General features: G+C 44.9%; 1 protein-coding gene across 1 annotated transcript in view; it reads right to left on the bottom strand.

Annotated features, from left to right (window-relative positions):
- Positions 1-19,236, bottom strand: part of LOC139689339 (extracellular sulfatase SULF-1 homolog) — a 289,901-nt gene that overhangs the window by 207,534 nt on the left and 63,131 nt on the right. The gene's annotated exons all lie outside the window — the stretch shown is intronic.

Here is a 19,236-nt window from a genome sequence, read left to right on the forward strand (position 1 = left end):
TAGGAAAGCATGGGAATTCTTGAGGGCGCAAAGACAGCCAGCGAGACCAAGAGACACAACATAGACGGGGGAGTAACTGGAGCAGATCAGACCACGGGGCACACACTTCACCCCCGAGGTGAAATCAAACTAATCCCCTCCAACTGATTCGAATATAATTTCTCGCCCCGTACACTGCGATGTCTGTTGTGTTAATGATGTGTGCTTTTCCCATCCCACTGACGTCGAGGAAGGGCTGGCGCCAAGGACCTCCAGATATGAATTGGTCGTGAAGACAGTTAGTAGCCCACGCACACTCGGTTCCTGGCTGCGAAGGCGGCTGCTCCAGTGGACCGGACATTTTGGAGCAAACTCACTTAACACGATTAAACTTTTCCTGCCTCTTTCCCTGTATTGAAGAAGGCTAGGGCAAATTGCCCTAAATTATTTTTCATATTTAATCAACAAGGATGGTTAACACCGGACTGGGTTGGAGTCCTACGGGATTGATGAGATTGCCAAATGCCGGGACTCGGTTCGGGTGTCGTCCCCGACGTGGTCACTGCGTACAGTTGTTGCGCGAAATCCTTGAAAATTAAGGCAACGATAGGGAGAGGGGGGCGGAAAATTGAGACGATGTGGGCGAAGGTGGCTAAGGAGCGAAATGGGGTCAAAAGTATACATTTAATGCTTATTTGAGGTGGGACGGAGGGATAGCGGGGAGCTTCAGCCGACGCAATCAATTCTTCTCCTTGTGTCCACTTCGCTTTGTCCCCTCCCCTTTACGGCAATCGCCAAATGCATTCATAAACTGGTGCACCCGCTCTCTCATTGCATTCCCTCCTATTGCATTGCAATACTTAGCTTTCCTACTCCTCGAGATCTCTTCACGTACCTCTCGCATTGTTCCTGCAAAAATTATTCCTGAAAATTATTTTTGAAAAGGACTCGTAGACGCGCCAACTTTAAAATGCAGCAAAGTACAAATGGTAGCAGTGCTCATTTCAAACGGAGAGGAAAATGCATCGCGGCAACCAGAGTGGCACAACTCGTCAGTGCTTTCCAAGTGTGACGCCTCCAAGAACGAGAGCATCCCACTCACTCACTCTCTTGTCTGTCCGAGTTGTCACCGCCAATCGACCCACGCCTCCGAATTCAGCACAATCGAGCCCTCTCGCACACCTGGGAGCAGACTATTACTACTTGGCGGCATTTCCATGTCAATGGGAAAACTACGTTATCCTTGAACCTGAGAAAACTCCAGGAGGTTCTTCGGAATCCCCTGCCGTGTGTACCCGCAGGGCGTTCGCAGATCGCTGGGCACGCTGAAAGGACTTTTAACGAGACGGGAGGAAGGGGCGCTCCGCGGGGCTGGATCCAATTGTCAAATGGCGCCATTAAGGAGCTTAAATGGGAGCGGCGCCCACGCTACCTCCTCCCTTCATCCCAAAACTACCCCGAGATAAGTGAGGGGTGCGCACGAGGGGTGTTCTCCCGCAGGAGGGACGAGGCGTGACAGCCGTCGCGTGACGAGGGGCAATCCTTAAAAACAGTTAACCTTTACCTCTGAGGGAACCGTGGCGGCACCTTCGCTAAACTAATGAAGCGAAAGCAAACGCTTTCGAACCAGGAGGGGCAAGTTATCTGAAAATAAGCGCCGCTGAAAACCAAAAGGAATTCATTGGCGATGCTAATTCGGGCTCACGTAATTGCGGTTACGGACACACACTTCGGGGCAGAGCTAAGCAAAACATTGGTCACGGGACCTTCGGATTACGAAAGTGCGTCATCGTGCGAGGAACCGCTGATAAACGGGGCTTCGATTTGGACGTTTTTGAGACGCGGGCGCGGATAAGAATGAAGGATGTAGATCCGAAAAAACATTTATTGCTTCAGAAGAGTGCGAGTTATCGTGGGTAAACGGAATTAAGGATGGAGGACTTAGCAAGACAATAAAGTGCTGATGGTTAAGATGAGTTGAATAGTAGGAGGGCATTGGATTAAAAGGAGGAGGGCAATAGATTAAGTGTTTCAACGGATGAAGAACATACTAAGCATAAGGGTGGAAGACTAAGAATCGGTGCAAAGAAAGAGCTGGTTGCGCTGGGCGGAAGAGTAGTGAGATTAGTCGGTATAGTTGTGAAAAAATACTTCATTCGACGTGGCACGCAAGCATAATGGACATTTAATGGGTATAAAACGAAAATCTGGTTCTTGATTAGTCCAGGAGGAAAATTTGAGAAAAACAAAATGAATAACTTGAGTGGTTTAAATTAATTTATTTCCAGATGTCCTTTCTTCCTTTCTTTCCCAAAGTAATAGCTGACTAAAACCTCCTGACCTTCCCATGGGTCACAGGAGCGGAGGATACAAAATTAATTGACGAAATACACAAGCCGTGGCGAACGAATTTGATTCACTGTCAGGAAAAGCCGTTCAAACCAAACTGCAGGGCTTCCCTTGAATAAAAGATTTGAGGAAACAACGTCATCGCTCCAACTGGCCAGCACATAAAGAACACGAATCTCACAAAATCCAGTCCGGCAACTCAGGAATCAGGGTTCGAACCCCAGGCAAGGAGAATGATCTTGCACTACGAAACGCTCGCATTTCAGAAAGTTAAAGCTTCGCCCTTCTCTGATGCCTTCTTGAGGTCAGGCTGGAAGGTTTCGGGCGGAGGGTTGCGAGGGATGTGGCGGGGTTTAGCGCGGGGTATCCTGGGAAGGAGGGAGAAAAGCGATAAGGATGTGGTGGTGACGGTCGAGCCCGTGAATATCACACAATCGGAATGCTAATATGCCCGCGGATTCGCGAGGTCTCGCCTCTACATTGGTGACTGAATCGGGAAGGGATTCTAGGATGGTAAGGGAGAAACACTAGTCAAAGGAAAGGTATATCTCTCCTATGGACTACAATCGTGACGTAGTGGAAGAGTTCGGGCGTTCCGATGACCCCTAGAGCTAAGCTGGCGGGAGCAATAATAATAATTGCTCCTGGTAGGGTCACACATGCCAGATAGGTCGAAGGTTAGGAGCCAGACGAAAGGTAGTCAACACAGCGTCTGTTCCTCAGTGAGGCGGCTGCAATGGCGTCTCATCCAGGTGGGGCGGCCATTGAGTGATGGTGTCACGCTAAAAACAATATTGAGGAAGGCAACGGGTTTATGCCAAGATTTATATTATGGACAGTATTAAGAATATGAGTCATGGCACGAAACCCTTTCAAAGCAAAACCGACAGTAGTAGGACAGAAGATGCAGAAGAAGAAGACGACCAATTTAGTTAGACTAGGAACTTGGAATGTTTGGACGATGTTGAGGGAAGGAAAATTAGAGAATATTAAGCGATAGATGGAAAGAGGAAATATAGATATTTTAGGTATACATGAGGTGAGATGGAAGGATAGCGGGGATTACCGGAGTAATAATTATACAATAATAGACAGCGGCGGGAACGAGAGCCAACGAGGGGTTGCCATAGTATTTAATGAAGAGGTAGGAAGAAGCGTAGTCAACATTGAGCAGGTAACGGATAGAATATCAATAGTAGAGATAAAAGCAGAACCGACGAACTTGGTTATTATTCAGGCATACATGTCACCGAGTAACCATAAGGAAGAAGAGGTCGATAGGATATACGATCAGTTAGAGGACATAATCGCGTGTGTTCCTGCAGGGAAACATTTGATAGTGATGGGGGATTGAAATGCGACGGTAGGCGAAGGAAGAGATGGTGATGAGGTGGGGGACTTAGGTTTAGGCACGAGGAATGAACGTGGGGAGAAAGGAATTGAATTCTGCAGAAGACAGGCGTTAGTCAACACCAAAACTTGGTTTAAAACCCCAAAGGCGTAGATATACATGGAAAATGCCAGGTAACTGAGAAAGGTATCATTTATATTATGTTATGGTTAGACACGGATTCAGAATTTTACATCGTTCTTCCGCCTTCTCCCCCGCGAATTTTTAGAAGGGTGGAAATAATATGGAAGGTGTTGGGAGCGGAGGGGGGTGAATATGAAGATTGGGGAAATTAATGTCAAATATTAAACCTGGGTAATTCCAGGAATCCACGACCCAGATAAACGCCTGCTCTATTGTTTTAAGTTTAAGTGGAGGGTCAGAGGGAGGGATGCTAAAATGCTAAAAACGGTGGGAGGGATGCTAAAATGGACACACTATAACATTTATCAAAGGCAGTCCTTTGTTCGGAGGATTGTTTTGGGATTGGGAGCATACAAATAACGGAAGAGCTCTGGCAGGAGGCCCGGCGGTTATTGATTACAATATTTAGGGGTTTGGTAAACAGTCCAATATAAAAGGTAGGGCATAGTTGGCATTGCAACTACATTGCTGGAAGTACATTAGGTGAAGAGAATTGCTGGGAGAGAGTAAAAAAGCGGGTGGAAGAGGGATGGGGCCCGGGTTTTCAAAATAGGACATGTTTAGCATCTAGGTTTATTGCAGGACATGGGAGTGGCTTTGGGACGGGGCGGGGATGTAAGGAGTGGATTGGTTGATTTGAAGGGATCTGATAAGTTGGAGGAGTGTTTGAAAGAAACGAAGGGGCTTTCGAAAAGTGAAGTCAGGCGTGATGTTGTGGAATCGAGACATAATAAAAACTTCGTTGCAATTTTCCACAGTTAAAACTTTATTTCCGACCATGGTTTCGATACACTGTATCGAAACCATCTGATGATGATACAGTGTATCGAAACCATGGTCGGAAATAAAGTTTCAACTGTGGAAAATTGCAACGAAGTTTTTATTATGAAGGGGCTTTCTTTAGGATTGATCTCAGGCTCAAGGCCATGGAAGTATGAGGTACAAATTGAAATGGGGTGGGTTTCATCGGTGGAGGAAGGTTTGGGGGTGTAAGCATGTCTTCGGATTCCTTTGTTTAGGAGGGATTCAGGAAAACCTCGCTAAAGGAGGGAATGGTGTAGAATTTTGAGGAATTCATCAAGGGAGTAGGGGTCATTGCAGATTCTGTGTCCTCTTAAGGACAGGGACACTTATTCCCTTTCAATAAGAGGACACGGAATCTGCAATCACCCCCACTCCTTTAATGAATTCCTTTTTTTAGGATTTATTGGAAGGGTATCGGGTAAATGTAACCGGGTAATCGGGTAAACGAGAATGTAAATGAGAAATACAATCATTCGCTGGTTAGGCCTCATTTGGAATATGCTGCAAGTATATGGGATCCTCACAAAGTTGGATTAATTGCCGATTCGGATTGCGTGCAGCGTAGACGAGCTAGATTTGTAAATATAGTTATTATGATAACCTGCGTAGCGTACCAAGATTATTAGAGGATCTTGGATCGGAGTCACTCAGGGAGCAAAGGTTAAATAACAAATTTAATCCCTTGCATATATTACTAGCATGTCAATGCAGCGATGATGCCGAAACTTTATTATTACCCCCATCGCACTGCGGTAGGAGAGAGCATGTAAATGAAATTCGAGTGATTAAGAGTAGAAAAGATTCAAGATACTATTTTTCCCACGACCGATAAGGGATCAGAATTACGTTGTCAGACCATGATGGTATCGGGGAAAAGCATTTTGGGTCAGAAGTGACCTGCTGGAGGCTTGAAAGGCACTATGCATTAAAAAATAAACAATAATATGGCGATAGGTCTATTCCGAAAGCGATCCCCATGGTCAGCAGACGGATACATAACACACTCCGTGCCGCGGAAGCGCCCCTTCTTCGGCGCACCATTCGATACCGCACCTCCCGCTTTGACCAAACAACTAACGACCCTCTTCCATTTTCATGAGACTGTCACGGTGCAAGAAAGGTGTACTCAACGGCCCATTGTTTTAATTGTATAATTGGTGCATTTCCGTTGTTGGCAAGTGAATATCGCCCCTGATTATCTGCCTCCATTCCTTACAGCAGCAGGACGCGCATATTTGACGAGCATTTTCTGCCTACTGATCAAGACACCAGGCGAATGAGACAATGCGGGATAAATCAAGATCCCAATCGATTCGGCCTTCGAGCGAGACTGCTTGGTGCCCAGGAGGCAAGCCGAGTGTCGATTTCACGACGGTTGATCAATACATCGATCAATCGACATCCAATCGAGAGCTCCCCTCCCGATTCATCCACGTGGATTCTGATACTCAGAGACAATGTTAAAAGTTTACGATCAAAATGGATAAATTTTCGGAGGCTGAGTATTATTCTGACGTGCCGCTGAGGATTCGCAGTTGAGGACACGAGGATCCTCTAAGACGTCTTCTACAAGAAAAGACGAAATCCTGGTCACCACCTGACGAGACGGACGATGCTGAGATTGGACAGAGACCTCAGGCGACGCCGTCCTTAGCGATCCAGGCCCGAGACCACCTCGAGAGAGTCACCAAGTCTGGAGGAGGCCACGGAGGCACAACAGGTCTCGATTCGCTCCGGGAGGTAACGAGAGGCGGCCGCCTCTTCCCATTTCCCGGCGCCAATTCACGGGAATGGCGAAAGGATTTTCCCCTCGGGCGAATCAAATGGTTTCCACGCGGCGTGGATGGCGCTTCCGTGGGAGGATGCCCACCGCTGCGGAAATTAAAACAAATAAACCCCCACAAGTTCCTCAAACAGAGCTTCCGGGGAACAAAGAAGCAGCGGCGAGCGAAATGGATCTGAAGAGATGAGAAACTCGAGGGCCAGGCTTAATTTCGGGGGCGGAACGGCGTCACTTATTTGCGCTCTTCGTCCGCAGCTAATCCTAGGGTTTATTCAATCGATCAGAACTCCACACGACCCGACCTCCGTTTCACGACATTTCGGGTCGAGTTTCTCCGTGATTCTATGCCTTCCAGTCACGGGAAAACGATCACATAGTTTTCGCAATTTAGCAGCCGTTAGAATGATCGCTCGTGCGTGCATCGCACGTTCCTATTTGGCGTAATGAGAACGTTTATTAAAGGGAATAAGTAAGTTTGCACTCATAAGGTGTACCGTTTGCACCATCTGCCTAAAATCCCTCGACTTACTTACTCACTTAAGCCAGCGGGCAATTCTCAGGAATCTCTCAATAAGAGTCGCTCGTTCTTCACGAATCGGAGAGCAAACTGTCCCACCGCTAAACCCATTAGCAGATTAACTCGACTCGGGATTCCTGGATGGCAACTCTGTTCAAACACTATAAAGATGGGGAAAGAACCTACATACGTATATTCCCGAATGCCTGAAAATAGTGTTCGGCCCCACCCACGCTCATATACGCTCTCAAGGGATGAAATTTCGACTCGAAACGAAGGTTCTGACAATCATTATATCATTAAATAATAATAATTATAAAATGCCTTAATTGGAGTGAGGTTGAGACTGGAGAGTCCCTTCTTCCACCCAACCCCTCGTCGTTTTACCAAAATCATTAAAAGAAAGATTTTAGAAATTATTACAGTGATTATTGAGAAATACGAAATAAAAAAAGAAATGCTACACTGGGGCTAAGATAAAATATTGATGAATATCTATTGTCATTAAAGCTTAAGAGAAATTAAACATATAAAAATAAAAGTATGATAAATATGTTTAAATAGATGAAACTGAAATTTAGGAAAATAATGTGCAATATATAAATGTATATGATTATACACACATTTCAAAGTTGTAACACGATGTCTATTCAAAAGGTTCCCGTACTTCTTGAATAGTGCGCCATCAGTTGTTTTATATTAATCCGCTCGGAGATTTTGAGTCCGCGAAAACATTCCGAATAGCCGCCTTCATACACTAAATTGATATCTTGTTTTGTCGATTGGTTAGAGAGAGCCATTTATGCGAAGGGGTGTTTGTAGAGTGCGGTGGAAATTCGGATCCGCGGAAATGAGCTCTTTGAAGGAGCAGCGCTGTTCTGTGAAATTCTGCGTGAAACTCCGCAAATCCTTATCAGAAACTTTTGAGTTAATTACCAAGGCTTGAGATGAGGATGCTATGAAACGTGCCACGTGTGGTGAGTGGTCTACCCGGTTCAAAGAGAGGCAGCAATCATTGGAAGACGACGAGCGTTCTGGGAGACCATCAACGTCAACTGGTGACCTCCACATCGAGAATGTGAACGATCTCGGTCGTCCAAATCGGCGTTTGACTGCCAGAGAACTTGAAGAAGGGTGTGGCATCTAGATTGGTTCGTGCTATGAAATCCTCATTGAAAAATTAAGGATGCATCGAGTCGCTGCCAAATTCGTGAGACCAGAAATAACATCGCGAATTCAAGTCTGCCAGAACTGGTTGATCAAGCTGAAGAGAATGAAACCTACTTGTCAAGCGCTGTCATAACAGGACCCAGAGTCATGGGTTACCGAATATGACATCGAAACAAAAGTGTTATCTTCACAATGGATTGATAAAACATCCCCCGCTGCAAAAAGCTCGACAAGTTCGCTCGAATGTCCAGGTGATGTTGACTATTTTTATCTGATGAAAATGGGGTTGCGCATCAAAAATACCTACTCAGAGGCCGCACCCTCAAGCACGGGGTAGTTAGTACCTGGGGGTTAGGAGAGACGCCAGAGAGAGAGAGAGGGAGAGAAGCAGGCGAAAACGGCCCGAACTTTGGAAGAGCCGCGAGCGGTTTGTTCACCACGGCAATGCGCCGGCTCACTCGTCTCGCAGTAGCCGTGAGTTTTGAGCCAAAAACAAGACCACTGCACTTCCCGACCCAACCTACTAGAGGAGACACCAGGCCCACTGTGACCTTTTCCTGCTCTCCAAACTAAAAACCCCGCTCAAAGGAAAAAGATTTTCCACCATCCCAGAGATTGAGAAATATTCGACGGAGGAGCTTATGAGCATTCTGGAAGAGGCGTTCGTGGACTGTTTCAAAAAGTGGAAACACTGCTGTTTCGTGCAGTGTTTTAGTGTATCGAAGTGTTTTAGTGTATCGAAGTGTATTAGTGTATCTAAGTGTATTAGTTGGAGAAGAGAACACTTTGAAGGGGGCCCTGACCAATCATTTAATCGTGAGGTATTTTTTTGTGAAACAAATTCAGGGTTATATAAATATATAGACATTTATTTATTTTATATATATAATATATATAGTATATAAATATACTATATATTATACATATATTATATATATATATATATATATATATATGCCGCGTGTGAGTTTTTCCGTACAATCGTTATATATATTATATATATATATATATATATATATTATATATATATATATATATATATATATATATATATATATATATATATATATATATATATATATATATATATATATATATATATACGAGGGTGGGCCGGAAAAGTTTATTTTTTATATATAATATATATAGTATATAAATATATATTATACATACATATATATATATATATAATATATACGAGGGTGGTCGTAAAAGTTTCCGACCTAACAAAGATACAAGACACTTTTTCTGAAATTTTCTGAGTCGGAAACTTTTCAGACCACCCATGTATTTTATATAATTAGAATGACTATGAATCATCTTTACCCATAATGGAATATTGACAACCGTATGCACAGTCCTTCAATGTGATTGAGGGGTGTTAGAGGCAGGTCGTAGACACTGCTCGGGGCAGGCGCTGAAACACGACCTCGCCCCCGAAGGACGGCAGACGACCCCAGAAGGCCTTCCGCCCGCGGAATCGTCTCTTCTGAGAGCAGCTACTATCGGTTCGAGAAGTCACCGGGATAGGACAAGTGTTTATGTTCCAGTTATATTATTCAGTTCTTTCCGAGCTAATCATGACTTTTATTGCTGGTGAAAAATAAGAGATTCACTAATTCTAGTCGAATGCCATCCGCTGTCATTTCATTTCAAATGTGAGTTCCCATTAATCTCGTTTACGAACTTCGGCTCCATTTTCGGTGACGTTTTATACTCCCGATAAGGCTTTCGAGATAACGACAAGGCGACAATTTACAGAGGCGACCGATAGAGGGCTTCGATCAAATTGACTTCTCCTTTCATCAACGGAGCCGTGAATAAATATGCTTATGGAGAGAAACAAAATGGGAGCAGGGAAACAATTTTGCTCATCCCTGGTGTGCTGTGACTGAAGAGATTCAAGAAACGATTCCATGCTGCTTATCTTCGGACAGAAGGTACCTGAACATTGAAGGAATTATTACACAGGGAGAGAGTAGGGATGCTCAATCTGCAATGCAGACGTAATAAGATCAGTTTGTTGAAATATGGCTCCAGTACTCTCCGCTATCCTCCCATCTCACCTCGAACAGCCCTAAAATATCTATATTGCATATATCCATCACTCGCTTAATATTTTCTAGTATTTATAGAATTATCCAAATAATCCAAATAATCATGTCTACGTGTTCTGCATCTTCTGTCCTGTTGCGGTCAATTTAGCATTGCAATTATTTCGTGAGGTGACGACCGCGGCAGCCTTGCCTCCCCACCGCCCGGCGCGACAAACGGCCGATTGGGCCGAGTCCCGTTGGTGCCACGTGTCACACACACTGATCTCTATTCAATCATTTTTTTCTAGGGATAAGTTAAATGAGCTTGTTTCCCGCGAACTTCCCAAACTGAAAAAAGTGCGTAGAGACTTCATTTTGGACAAAGAGGAATAACCTCCCGAACGCCTCAAGCATCAAGAGTACCGAAATACAAAGTCTGGACTCGATTAAATATTTCGGCGTTATCCTGACTCATTATTGAAATAGAAAGAAAGACTCGTACTTTTCCACAGATTTTATTATACGGCACGACGCGTTTCACCGACTTGCGGCATCATCAGGTACGACTCACGGCCTCTCCCGGGTGAAGCAAATACGGGGAATACGTAGACAGGCTAACAAAAAATAGAGGTTCATTTAAAGAAATTATGGTTGAGTGTATGCGATGAGAGAAATGTTATATTTCGCTGTTTATGCCTCATTTAGAAAATGCTGAAAGTGTATGTATGGAATCCTGACGGAGTTGGATTGATTGCCGAATTGGATCGCGTACAGTGGAGAGAAGCTAGATTTTTAAAACGTTGTAATCATAAACTTAGTATCGTATCCAAAATATTAGAGGAGCTAGGCCGGGAATCAATCACGGAACGAAGTTTAAATTACATATTAAATCTCTCGCATAAATTGGAAGGACGTCTCTCTAGTAGTGATGCTAAAAATGTATTATCACCCCCATCGTACTACGGTAGGAGAGATCATGCCAATAAAATTAGATACATTGAGTGTGGAACAGATGGATTTAAGATATTATTTTTTCTACGAACGATAAGGGATCAGAGTAACATTGTCCGACCGCGATAGTGCCATATTCGGGTCCAAATTAGTCTGGTGTGTATTCACCCCCTGCCACACACCCTAATGGTGGCTGGCAGGGTATTATGTCATATCAATAGTGTGTTTAAATTGACCCCATCACTCAAATATCCGTCCCATTGGTGTCAGATGCCTCTGCAGACGTCTCACAGAGGAACAGACGCTGCGCTGACTACCTTTCGTCTGGCTCCTAACCTTCGACCTATTTGGCATGGGGGACTCCACCAGGAGCAATTAATTATCATTGCTCCCGCAAGCACAGCTATAGGGGTCATCGGAATGCACAAGCCCCTCCACCACGTCAAGGTCGTGGAATAGGTAAAAATAAATAAGTAGGAAAGTAAATTAAAGAATTCTAGTTCCCCCCCATCGTATCATATTGCTTCCCAATTTGGTCCACCTCAGCCCCAACTACTCTTAAATCCCTCGATTGCATCTCTCAATTCTTTGCCAAAATAGTCAAACACCGAGTCCCACATTTCCTCAACATGTCCTCAAATCCTATTCTGTCTTCTTTATCCATTTCTAGTCCCCAAAACCGCGGGCTTAAAGCTGATTTGAAACTCCTCCACAACACTCTAAACTCGACTATTGATTGCCCTGAACCGCTCTCTCTCTCTTCTACTTCAGGATACCAGCTCGATCCACCCGCACCCACTCCCTCCCTACTCCATCTCTGCCTATTCCTAGGATATCTCTCACCAAGCGCTCACCTTTACTATTTCGCCTCCCCTCCCTTCTAAATTCACTCCCTCACACTCTCCATCCTTTTAATTTATCATGCAACAATTTCACCACCCAAGCTTTATCCCACCTCTCAGCAAATTAAATATTTTCCCCCGTCCATGTTCCGTTCTCGTTGTCTATTGTTATGCCGTAATTGCATTTTGTCCTCTTTCGTGTTTTTGCTATATTTTCACTGTAAATTGGCGCCACTGATGAATGTGAATAATATTTTAAAATGAATAAAATAAGTAAATAATTTGATCTAAAAGGAATGGGTATGCCCACAGTGCAGGATATTTCACTGAAAATCGGATATTGGATGATGATGTCCTGGGTAAGAGATTGGGTTCCTGTTTTCGTCATCATTTGAAAAATTATATTATAATTGGCTTTCATATTCATTTTCTGGAGCAACTTCAAACGTTCATAAAATCCACTTTGGAGAGGGCACATGAGAGAAGCAAAAAGAAGGCACGGGTATTTGTCACTTACCTAGATGAAAAGCATTCTCATGCTGCGTTCCATAAAATGATTAATTTACGTTTCGTAGAAAATATTTAACGACAGCTGTAGTGGATTGCATCAAACATAAAAACTGAACTAAAATAAATTTAAAAACTACAGGAGTGAGGCATTGTTGGAGCGTTCAAGTATTTCTTCAACACGAATTCCAGTCCGCATATTTGAAGGGGCGCGCTCGTGTTCCCTCGACTTTGTCGCGTCGCCACGACGCCTCGTCGTTCAGATTACACGATTTCTCGAGATAGGATTTTCATGTCGTCGGAGATCCTGTCATTTTTTTGCCGCTCGCAAAAAAAGTCGCGGCGGGAAGCAGTCGCTCGCGTGACGCACTTCGGAAGAAGGGAGGGAGGGGGCGTTTCGGAAAATGTGACCAACGTTGACTGGGAAGGAATGTCCAAAATAGAAACCGTACGACATGATCTATGAACCCCCATAAAAAACCTATTAGGAAACTCGTGCATCCCAAAATGTATTCCCTGCGTCAAACGTCATTCTGACGACGGCATTCCGCCCTGCCAATTCTACGTGAGGCACGGGAAGAAACTTCGACCCACACCGGAACTCAGAATTGAACACACACGCAACAGACATGGCATGACTTATCTTCGAGCACTCTTGAGGAACGCATTTAAGCCATTCGTGGAAGCTAAACTGTTTATTCTCCTTGGATACCATTCTACGGGAAAAAGAAATTTCTCTAACTTATTTTCCTTAAATTCTTCACGACATAAAACTTTCCTTCTTCCGCGGCACGCAGGGGAACAGATTTTGCATTTAGAACAGATTCACACGCATTTGTGATATTTCGCACACGTTTCCGACATTCAAGATTCTAGTTAGTCTATCAAGAAGTGGTAATTGGTCGAAAATGAGTGTCACAGACGAGACCGAATAGAAACAGAGAACACAAATAATGAATGCGTAATTTTAAATTATCGATTGCCGAGCGACATTTTCCTTTGGGCGGCAGGAGAGGAGCGGGAAGAAATGGAAAGGATCACATTAAAGTTGGAGGCATACACTAGAACAGTTAGAACATTTCGCCTACTTATAAAGTGATTTATAAATTGGTGGGTACAGCAGTAAGGACATAAATAGAATTACGTCGGGTGAAGTTTCTGCGAAGGAAAGGCGGCAGGTAATGGGCAGCGTAACATAAAATGCACAGTAACGACTAGTGAAGACTTGAATATTACGCGTGGTTTGGCATGGCCCTGGGGCTTTGGCAATTTAGGCAAAAGGATATTTGCGTCGAATGGAGGCTTTTGAGTGGTGGGTGCGGAGGTCAATGGGGAAAGTGAAATGAAAGCGAATACGAAACGAACGAGTAAGTTCGCTACACATAGCGAAATGGTAAGACATAAATCGTCGGGAGGCATTGGAAGAAGGTACGAAAAGAGTGAGTGGCAATGGACTTTTAAAGACTGCGAGAGAGGGCAGAACGCTACGGAGACGAGGCAGGAAAAGAAGAGTACACTTGCTGGACGAAATGAAGGGAGGGCTGGACTGACGAACACTCAGTTCATAGTCATCCAGCTTTCAGGGAATTTATTCGGTGTCGCGCTGGTTGGGACTTCGACATGTAGCAATGTTTAGGCAGGAGATTCATGAAAAATCAACCCATAACTGAAGACTACACTCAATGATAGTGATTCATTCCCGCACCCTCTCCTCCACCGGGCATTCGAGGTGGTGGTCTCCCGGGGCGAATCCTTCCTCCCGTCCACTCGCCAACTAAACACGCCCTCGCAGCGAATGCGCGCCGTGTCTGAGCGACCACCAACTCTTCTCGTAGTGGCGGAGAGGAATGAGAGCAGAAGAGAGGGGAGGCTGTAAGCCGGACCTCGGCGATGGAAGTTTTTCGATTGCCCCCCCCCCCTTGGGGCGCGCGTCCTTCCCGCTTGGCCCACGGATACGAAATGGAATCACGAGCAACGGACGATCCCCGGGGGGAGACTTCGTCTGTATCGGTTGGCTAAGTCCGGCGGCACCCACGCCGCTTTTCAATTTTCAATGAAAACGGAGTCCTCATACGAAGACCGCACCCCACCTTCTCCTCCCCTCCACACCAATGTTTCACTTTCCCTCCTCATTGCATTCCTCACGAACCCGGGCGGGGATAAAATTAGAATAATTTATTCCCGGCCATCGAAATGCATCCACGCAATAAAGCGACGGCGGGAGGGCCCTCGGGAGCCCCCGCACGCGACGCCAGGGGACGCCGACGCCATGGGACGCCGCTGTCAGGTGCCGGCGACTGCCCGGAAGGGTCATCACGCGACACATCAAAACCAATTCACTACAAAATACGGAAACATAAAACCTTTTTTTCATTAAAGATCATGAAAATTCCCTGTCCACGAGTTTCAGTAAATTTGAATTTTCTGATAAATTTTTCCTGCCATTTTTAGCTCGTTTTATGCTATATCCTTTGTTCATAATAATTATGGGTTTTGTCTGTACGGTTTTTTCCATGTTTTTAGAATTTCCCAATATTATACATCTTAAGGTTACGATTGCCTATTTTAAATTCTACATTTTACTATGCTTACATTATTTTATTTTATGCTTCTTGTAATTTAAGGTTACTTTAAACTTTACTATCATTGTAAAAGAAATATTTCCCATAAAGCAAATCAGTAAAAAGAAAATCATGATAGCAGCTAAATGAAATTCCCCGACAAAACTATTATTCACACAAGAAAAAACCGGTGATGCTCACGAGTGTAATCCTCGCATACTGCACAGAGATGAAAACCCGTATGCAAGGATAAGTCAAATAAGTCGACTAAATGTCATTATAATATTGCACACCAAAAGCAACATTAATTTCAATCATAGAAAATATCCATGCGGCATCCATGATGCCTATATAAATTCTTTTAAATAGTATAAAGGAACTTCAAATATGAGGGCAACTGTTTCCTTAAGCGAGAAAATTCACTGGATATTCTGCAGTGCAAAATTAAAACAGGATATCAATCATATCGAACTGAGGCAAAAATATGTCAAATTTATTCAACTTATAAGATATCAGAGTAACGATACACGCCAATAATAACATAAAATTGTCGCAAAATTGGAAATCGCCAAGCACGAATTCTAGGAACGGAGAATTTACAAAGCGATAGACGCGACTCCTCGACCGAACCAAAATGAAACACACAAAAAGCTCGAGAAAAACCCTCGATGGCCGGATACCCCTGCCGGGCATTTATCGCCCTCACCCAAGTCATGGTTCCCAACTCGTCTATGTGGGTGATATACTATAGAAATCCATTTTGAATTAATAAACTACTGATTGATAAAACGCTAGATACTTAATGAGCGGAATGCATCACTCCTGCAATGTAGTTCACTGAAATCCGGAATACTCGATAAATACTTACACAGATTCCAGATATAATTGCCGCGTTTGCGTCACGAACGGTGCACGGCGGAGTGAAAAATGCATTTCGAGAACTCTGAGAGCATGGATCTGAAGACAAATAAGATAAATGTATCACATTTTTCTTATGTTGATGATACACTGTTCGAGTCACTGGTGAAGGGAGGCATCGACCGTAGCGGGAGCACTGGTCAACACCCTTTACCCCCCCCCCTCCCCCCCATCCCACCCCACAGCCCCTCGCGAGAATCCTTCACCTCGGACGGAAGCCACCAAACGTTTTCCGCCCGGTCGTCGGCCGACGCCCCCCGATACGCCCTCCCTCGGACCCACCCGAAATAAAATGGCCCCGGCTACGTGCCTGGTACGGGAACACGAGAAGGCAATCCAACGTCGAGGGCGAACGGCTTCGTTATAAATGCACACCACAGACGCAGCAGAGGGGGGACCGCGTCGTAAAATATGACCGGGGGCGGGGGGATCAATTTTTTTCAGCTCTCCACTCAGGAGAGTCCAGGAATCGGTGTATTGATATATTGATATTCCATCGCATCTAGGTCGTAATGCAGAACGCAATAAAATTTGAAAAATCCGACTTGAGTGGAACCCATAAAAGCTTTTAAAGGAAAGACGGGGGGTGGGGGCGAGGTAATAATCCCGTTTAAATGCCTCTCGTGCGGACGAGGCCTCTCGACGCGATCTCCTCGACAAAACACAAACGAAAAGGAAGAAAACGCGTGACTGCGGAGTCTCTGATATCCATACGCAATCGGTTTTCATAGCTGCGGAAATTCTGCGAGTCAATATCAGTAACGCTGATTGCGGGAGAGCATTATTTATTATTTCCTCGAATGGAAATGGAAAAGCTGCCCGCCATCGACACTTTATTTGGGGGTCGTTAGCGGGCGGCCGAGTGCCGTGACTGGGGGCGGCGGTGGAACTTCACACGCAAGGAGGCCGTGACGATAATCGAAATAGCTTCACTCGTAGCGTGATCGAAGGCGACGGAAATAGAAACAAAGTCCGAGTATTTAAAACAGGGAGAGAAAGTGAGCGTGAATTTCACACGGCCGGATGATGAAGTTCAGCGAAATCGCGCAGAAAAAAAAGAAATAGCAGTAAGCACATTCGGAAGGAGCGAGCGGAGGGATGAAGTTAACTTTGTCCGACGTGGTCGAATGGGCGCCGCCGCCGGTCGATTTGTGATGCCTCGATCTTGACAAACGATAGAAATCGATATCGGATGTCAGCCTGTAAATCCACGCACAATCGATTCGGGGGCGTGTGCCCCCTTGGTCCTCGAGAGAACGAATACAGCCATGAACTCTTGCAATTTCCGGAATCCAGAAAACGAGAAAGGCCTTCGAGAGCTCACCCGGTGTTTGGCTACATCGCCCGGATTGAGGGAACCAATCTTCGCCGTGGTTCCGGGGGCGTGCGTCGGCTGGACCAATGCGGCGGGTCGCGTGGCGACGGACGGAGAGCGGCCATCTCGATGAAGCAGCGCGAATATCCTATGAATGATCACATTTGATGCTCATATCAGCTCCTGGCCATCAAACGCTAACTGAAATAAGGTTTCTTTCACACTTTTAGGGAGCACCTTTGGTCCATACAAAATAAATTTTCGAAGATAATGCTCTATTAGTACTCCGAAGCCGTGTCCAGTTCGAATCTCATGACAGATCGCCAGGGAGTACTGCAACAGCTGCCGGATGGCAGTCGCAATGAAATGTCTCATTCGTTCGCATTAAATGTTTAGCCTCCATTGCCGTCTCTGACTTTGAGGCTCGATAGATGGGGCAATTAATATTTCAGTCTTCCGAAAGGCATTCGCGAGCATGGCATCTAACTATCTTTACCCGCCGCGAAGGAGACATGTTGACTAACAATTAGCAGTGGAGAGTTGGACTCAGGATGCAAGGAACGCGAGATCAATCCATCATTCAAAATTTGGCAGTTTTTTTAATATAAGTTATCCGTTAGGTAAAGCACGACAGCATAGGAGAAAACTATATTAATTTTTCGTTTTCCTCGTTTTGATTCGTGAAATTTTCCTAAACAATTCTCCTCTTTTCACACACTATATCCCCCCATTTTGTTCGGATGTGACCATTGCGATGCCCTCGGTGTGCGTGGCCATCCAATCACACTCTAACTTCCTTTCTATCTCACGTCATGACTTGCCGAAGAGTCGAAGGTTGATAGCATGGAAAATGAAACGCCGAAACGACGCCACTCTCGCTGAAAGGGGAGTCGCGGCGGGCATGCTCACTACGGGGGAGACTGTCGTTCCGGTGTCATGACACCTTCGCAAATATGTTGTCAAACACTGACTGGTGGGTGGAAGTGATGGATCTCTCGACTCAAAACCGAAGAATAAGAAGGGTACTGGGGACAAACGGGGGAGGAAGATACCACTCCCGCATCGGGGAGAGCCGAGATGCACAACCGCTGGTCGCGCGGAGACTTGGTACAGGCACGTTGGGCTTTGAACGACATCTGCAAGGCGTCGAGGGGCACATGGGGAGGGATGTCGTCAGCGGCGACAATAGAAGCCATCCTTTGCCGGAGAGACTCGAGGAGGCGGACTCGAGGGGTTTTGGCGAAACGGCCACATTCACGTATTAATCACACGTCGTGTTTTTCCAAGGGACAAACCTTGCGGAGTCAACTAGACAAATGGGAACTTTGGCGACCGAGAAATAATGAGCAATTAAAGATTTCAACTATTAATGCGTATCGTGCAAATTTTCAATTGGCTAAAATACGAGGTTCACACAAAAAATTAAGAAAATAAAAATAAAAGATTAAGAAAAATAAAAATATACACTCTTTTTATTTTTCAACATAAAGTCTCCTTTTATGTCGATACACTTTTCACAACGTTTCTTCAAGTTTTTCAAGCCCTGCAAAAATTAGGATTTCGGAAGATCCTCAAAATAGGCATCTGAGTTGGCGATGACCTCCTTGATCGACGCGAAACATTTCCCGCCGATCCATTTTTTTCACGTTTGGAAATAAAAATTAGGCACCGAGGGAAAACCGGGTGAATACGGTGGATGTTGTAATTATTCGAACTTTAATTCCATAATTTTCTCCATCGAAACTGCGCAGGTGGGCACCCGCGCATTGCCTAGACTGCAGGGAATCTTTATTTTTGCCAAATGAGGACGTGTTTTTTCGATTTCTTCACTCAACCATTGCAATAAAGAAGCATTACACTCTCCGTTTATCGCTCGTCTTTTATGCAAGTATTCGATGCACATGATATCGCGCGTCATCTCCAAAATACCTGTACAGTTGCGATGACCTTTACAGCTGATTCCACGGTCT

The sequence above is a fragment of the Hetaerina americana genome, unplaced genomic scaffold (genome assembly GCF_022747635.1).
Source record: "Hetaerina americana unplaced genomic scaffold, ioHetAmer1.1.p SCAF_22, whole genome shotgun sequence".
In the NCBI taxonomy this organism is placed as follows: Eukaryota; Metazoa; Arthropoda; class Insecta; order Odonata; family Calopterygidae; genus Hetaerina; species Hetaerina americana.